The following is a 6,757-nucleotide window of genomic DNA, read 5'->3' on the forward strand; positions in this document are numbered from 1 at the left end:
GATTGTTACATTCTATTGTTATAAATATTCTATTTTATAGGAGAGTAAATTAATTAATAACTATACAATGCCTAGAACATAGTAGTTGTTCAATAAACCCTGAAAATTAAACAAAATCTTGTACCTGTTTATTTTAGACACAGAAATCAGAATGCCTTAGCAACTACTTGTGAAGTTAGCCATAGTCTTGGCAAGAAGTGTAATCAAACACAAGTGAGATTTCAGTGAACAGGGAATAGAGTCTTTATTCTACAAAGAATCCATTCACAAAAGTAACTGAATATATATGTTTTGTATGAAGCTTGGTGGTTTGCTTTCCTGCATTACTTCCCCTGCTTTTCCTTATTATTTTAAAGGAGAATGTAAAACAATTTCCTTAGGCAAAAAAAGAAAGATTTCTTTTGAGGGGTGTTTGCACATAGTACACATGATAGTTTTCAAAGTTTATAACCAGGCATGACACAATTTTGGCTTTACGTACCTAACATGTTGTGTTATGATTTTTATATGGTTTTCACTCAAAACTAAGACATTGCCATAAACAGATTTCCACCTGAGCTCTAAAAATGATCTTGGCAAAGTCTTTCAAATCAGGCACTATGCACATGCTTTCAAATAGAGAAATCAAGCTGCTGGATTAAATTTATGACACAGGTGTAAAATTCTAGGATATTACTAAAATACCTTTCTAAGAAAAAAAAATGTATAGCAAGATGAAGGAAAGGTTCCAGAAAAGGTGGATTGACAGACATAAAAAGTTTACTTCCTTCTGAATGTATCCTTCAAGCTCCATTTATATGTTTCTCGTCCCTCTGACTACACTAGTGAAATGCGCGCTCATTGAGTCTCTTTACTTATTGACATTTGGTTTTATGATGACGTTGGGTCTTGCAACAGAACAGTGGCCCTTACTGCCTGGAAGACCTTTTGGAAGGCACTAACCTTTATTGAGTCTGTGTGGTGCTGTTGGAAGTGCTTTACAGATAGCATGTCATTTATTTAATCCTTACAGAAATTCTCTGAAGTATTATTACCCTTCTGATGCTCATGTCTCTAAAATCCGTTCTACTGTGGTTTAAACTCACCTGCCTCCTAAAACACTATTTCTACCATTAGCATGGAGACATCTTCCCTGGGGAAGTTGAAATTTGAAGGTAGTGCCCTGGGGTGTGCATCTTAAACGAACTCTCAGGTAATTCTGGTAAAGGTGCTCCACAGGCCACAGTTTAAGAAACTCGAATGTGTATAGGTATCTCTTACGTACTTTGATATATATGAAAATAAAATCGGGTTTGGTTTGCATTTTACATTGTGGTTGGTTCAGAGTTTTGATTAAAATGAAGTGGCCACCCGTATAAAATATAATTTAAAAATAGAAGACTTGCTTTGAAAATTGCTTTTAAAGATAAACTAGATTCCAAAATTTTTATTTTTATCTGTTCATCAGAAACCCAAACTTCCTTTTACATCTTCCCTTTCTCTCTCTCCCTCCCCCTCCCTCTCCCTCTCTCTCATCATTCACCAGGTTCTAACAGGATAGCCCTCCCAGATGTCCAGTGGGAGTGCTTTAGTCATAGCGATGTAAGCAGGGCTCTAAGGAAAGCTCATTGATTTCTGATCATTTTAGTGAGGTGTATTGCTGGCACACTGCATAGGGGATGGATGAGTAACATTCAGCAAATCCAGTTTCCTTTAAATGGGTATTGCAGTATGTCTCAGATTTGGAAGTGATACCCTGGCATTCCCAGAAAAGCTGTGATTTTTTTCTCTTCATTTAGTGTTGGCGACAATGCAGAACGGCATGTGCCGTGTGGCACTACATGGCGTTTTCATCTCATTCTTCATTTGTGCATAACTTCACGACGTTTTTTAGATCAGAAACCTTGTAGAGATTTATTTTATCCTGTGATGTCATCTTGGAAAAGGTTGGCGAACAGCCGTCTGCAAGGCATTAGAGTTTGCAGGCTTCTCAGCTGGTGACTGAGAGGAATGTGGTGACGTGACTATCACGGACACTGATGCAGTCTTGGGCTGTGTTGACAGAAGGGTGATGTTCAGATCACAGGAGGCAAGGGATCAAGGAAAATAAGAGATGATGTAGATTACTTTTTAATAGCAGAATACTTTATAGGCTCTGGAAGACATTAAGCAGCATAACCTGATTTATACTAAGCATGCCCTTGTTTTCTTTAATTTACGATTCTACTTCTCTTCTTCTTTGGGGATATTATGATAGGATTGTACTTGTGTTCAAACCCTCTTGGAAGTTAGGCAGGGACACATGGCTTGCTTTGGCTAATACATTTGAGTAAAAAGTGTGTGTGCGTGTGTGTACGTTGGGCATGTGTTTGTATATATCATTGCCAAGGAGGAAGTTTTAAATACCAATGTAAGACTCTGCTATACCCCTTTGCACCTGTCCCAATGATTGTGGGAGCAGATGTTCAGAAACCTTCTCGGTTTCTTCAGTGGGGGGTTATGATGATCAGAACCCCCTTCCAGTTCACACTGGATAGAGAGAGAACATGATAAAAAATACACTGCGAGGTATGCAGTATCTGAGATTCAGTAGGAGGTAGTTATACTGCAGCACAGCCTGACCTGTGGAGACTGGTACCCAGATGTCGTTCTTCATAATCATTATAAGGCTTAGCATTTGGGGTTGCGTTGGACAGAATACATTTGAAGACAATTTAAGGATTAACTGTACGGTGTTTAAATTAGTAAAGGTTTGGGGGCCTGTACCACAAGAAGAACTCTTGAAGTAGCTCGGGATATTTAACCTGGAGGAAAGGTTTCAGGGAATGTTGATAAATGATCTAATGTGTCGAGGGTCCACCAAATTAAGAAAAACAAAAACAAAAGGATATTAAAATGTATTGCATATTTTTGCATAAGGTAGAACTAGACAAATCAGTAGTATTTATAAAAACATAAATTCAAAATCAGGGCAAATGATTTGTCTAGCAATGACAGATGTCAGAAACCACAGGAGAGTATCTTGCAGTATCTTGGGTTTCTTCTCCTCGAGAGTGAAATTAAGGGAAATACTGTGTGANCAGATACTAGCACTTCTGGACAATTCAGACCACTGTATGCAATTCGATGGTTTTTGTGAAATGGAATTAAGGTCTAGTGTTAGATAACGATACACATTTTTCACCTACTCAGGGTCCAGTGGAGCTTTCTGAAGTCATGCGGGGTTAGCACAGTCTCTCTTCAGGCGGAACTCTCTATGCATTGCAAGACTTCTGCCTGCCCTGCCCGTTAAGTACCATTCCAGACTCTCATCACTACAAAGACAAAAAGGCCCCACATTTTCAAAACACACTAATGCGTGGGATTGCATCTTTTAGGAACTTTAAGTGGACATAGTGAGGGGATGGGCTAAGTATGCTTTCTTATTAATGTCAATTTGGAAGTGGGATTGCAAGGCATGAGGAGTTAAGGAAGCTGGAATCAGGGCTATAAAAATAAATATAAAGAAAAGGAGACATACTTGAAAAAAAATTACAATCTGAAGACTGATTGGAAGTGAACAATAAGGAAAAAGCAGAGGTGGAAATGTTTGGATCCTGGTTCCATTTTGTGATTGATTGGGTGACGTTCACTAAAACTGGGACTACGGGAGGTGACATATTGTAAGAAGAAGGGGTAGTAAGCATACTCCTCCTCCACAAAGGAAATTTGATGTGCATCTGGGTTTCCAATGGATATGCTAATTAGGTAGCTAGAAATTTTGGTCTGGAGTCAGGAGGGAGATCTTAGCTGAGAATATAGATTTGAGATTCTTCAGAGTATGAATAAAATGGAAGGAAATACAGCTGTTAAGGGAGAAGGCAGAGACACAGAGCCTGTTAGAGAGTCTAGCAAATACAATTTAGAAAGTTAGCATCTTATTTTCTATCACGAGTTACCAATGTGCAGTCTTGGAGAAAGTATTTCCCTAAGCACCCAGAAGTTAAATAGGCCAATGACATTTAAACAATAAAGAAAATAATGCTTGTTTGCTTTTGTCATGCACGATACACATCCTGTTCTTTAGTCAGATAAGATGGCCCCTAGTATTCAAAGCACATTCAGGCTTGGAGGCAAACCTCACTTCACATCTTACTTACACATTTTTATTTGGGAAAATCACTTGAAACTTATGGGACTCAATTTTCCCAACCTTAAAATGAGGATAAAATATCCAAATCACAAGATGGTTCAGAAGATTACATGTGAAAATACCCATGAAATGAAGGCGCATCTTGAGTAGGAGAGGGATTTGGAAACATCTGACAACCAGGGAAAGGGGACTGTCTGACAGAGGCCTGTTTATGTCCCAGCTGAAGAGTCCCAGGTGAAAAGCCTCTAATAGGAGGGCCTGGTGGTAAGGGATTGCCCGCGATCTGAGAGATGGCTGGGGACAGTGCTGTGATGACTCCGTGCAGGGGAGCCAAAGGACCACCCAACTGAAGGGGGTGGGGAACATGAGCAGGACTTTCAAAAGAGCCACTGTCCGCAGAGGGACTTGCTGGTCTGGGAGTAGTGTGGTAGCTTTACCTTGGGTGTATCCTTAACCCTGTCCCATTCTAGACACATACACACACACATACACACACACACAACCTAAGCAGAGACCAGGCTCAAAGGAAAACTCAAAAGAGCTATTCTATTTAAACAGTGAAGTCCAAAGAGCAGTGCCTCTCAAAGAAAGTAGTGGGAAGGGGACATCTCCTCAGGGCAGGCAGGGACCGAAGTGACTCCTGCTCTTCTGACAAGAAAGGGGCTGCTGGGTGCCTGCGTGTGGAGATTGTAACATTTGGAGGGGCAAAAAGGAGGGAGACGGAGGGACCTAGGTAGCCCTGGGAGAAGCCATGTCACCATGCACAGCACAGGTGGTACCAGCAGGAATCCGTTTGCTTCTGGTCACACAGGAGATATGCCCTGGGATCCCCCAGAAACACTCCCAGCATGTCAAAGGCCAGGACATGAGACCCACACNAAGTCCAAGATAATAGAAATGCAGCAGCCAATCAATTCAGAACTATTAACAGTCAGAGTATCAGTGTGTCTTTTATTCTGGGAAGTTTTAAATTAAAACTAGGATTACCTGCTGAAGGAAAAGACAATGGGACTATACTTTTCTAAGGATTATCTATGCTAAGAAGTTACAGAATTTGGCTAGAATCTTCATCTAAGTTATGTTTTACCTGGAAATTATGCCGCAAAGGGGATTCCTGTAAAGTAAATTTTGTTTTTCCACTGGAATGATATTGTAATTGGGGCTTGTATTCTAGGCTTCATATTTGGAATCAAATAGAATATGTACATCCAATTATCTGCTTCTAAGGCACAATTATGAATTTTTACAATAATTTTAAAAAATGGTACCTGAAATTCTGTAAATGGGCAGAAGTGTTTTATGCGTAACAGTTATACACTAATGTACTCTGCTGTGTACATACAGTCTTTACAGCATATGTGTGAAGTTATACAGACTAGAATGTGTGATTTTGAAGAGGAGTTAGGTATTTTGGTCCCTGATCATTCATCTGGTTCCTTGAAGTTGAAATGTTTTAGCTTCCTTTTAATTTTGTCTTCCCTTCACCTCTCACTATACATATTAAAGGCAGCCAATATTGCTAAGTATAATATATCAGAAAAATGTGCATATTTGATTTCTATGTGAGAAAGAAATATTCCAGTCACAGTACTTGCTGTAGTAATGGTTCAAGTTCAAATTATGAAGATAAAGGACATTGTTGTTGCTGTTGTTGTTTTAAACACAGCATGATAAATCTCTTTATTTTTATCTTTAATCTCTGGATTCCTTTTTATCTGAATTTCTTTTCAGTGGTTTGTAGTCTGTAGTAAAGGTGGAGGGGATGGTAATAGTGGTAATTATAGTAGTAAAATCATAACAATCGTGAAATTAATGTTTTTCAGTTCCCGGGTTAAGCAGTTGACAACAAATATATTACTAAATACTCTCAACAATTCTATGAAGTAGATGCTACTATTATTCCTATTTTACAGATGAGGCCACTTGCTCAAGGTCATACAACTTACCAAAGTTGGATAGAAGCTTCATTTCGTTATTTAAAAGCCTAATTCTCAAGAGTTCAGAAATGAACTCATGCACGTGAAACACTTTGATTGTTAAGCAAGGCGATAAATCAGTGCGATGGAAAAAGAAAGCCTTTTTAACAAATTATGCTGGACCAACTGAATAATGTATAAAGGGAAAAATAATCAGCATCAACCCAGACCCCACTTCATATGTGGGTATTAATTTTTAAATGGATCATAGATCTAAACATGTAAGTTAAAACCACAAAGCTTCAAGTCCTCTGAGCGCCGGTGCTCTGCGGCGTTGGAATCTTGCTGCGTGTCGGCCTGTGCGCGCATGCGCCGACATGGCCTCAAACGACTATACGCAACAAGCAACCCAAAGCGCTGGGGCCTGCCCCACCCGACCTGGACAGGGCTATTTCCAGCAGAGCAATCGGCCCTACAGACAGCAGAGTTGCAGTGGTTACAGCCAGTCAGCGGACACTTCCAGCTACGGCCGGAGCAGCTATGGCTCCTACGGGCAGACCCAGAACAGCTGTAACACTCAGTCAGCTCCCCAGGGATATGGCTCAGCAAGTGGCTACGGCGGTGGCCCGAGTTCTCAGTCGTCTTACGGGCAGCAGTTTCCTACCCTGGCTATGGCCAGCAGGCACCTCCTAGCAGCACGTCGGGAAGTTACGGCAGCGGCTCTCAGAGC

General features: G+C 40.4%; 1 pseudogene; it reads left to right on the forward strand.

The window, feature by feature from the left end:
• The first annotated feature begins 6,404 nt into the window (after positions 1-6,404).
• The window catches only part of LOC109374644 (RNA-binding protein FUS pseudogene), a 19,476-nt pseudogene continuing 19,123 nt past the window's right edge, over positions 6,405-6,757 (forward strand).

Source organism: Hipposideros armiger, unplaced genomic scaffold, assembly GCF_001890085.2.
Source record: "Hipposideros armiger isolate ML-2016 unplaced genomic scaffold, ASM189008v1 scaffold_851, whole genome shotgun sequence".
NCBI lineage: Eukaryota > Metazoa > Chordata > Mammalia > Chiroptera > Hipposideridae > Hipposideros > Hipposideros armiger.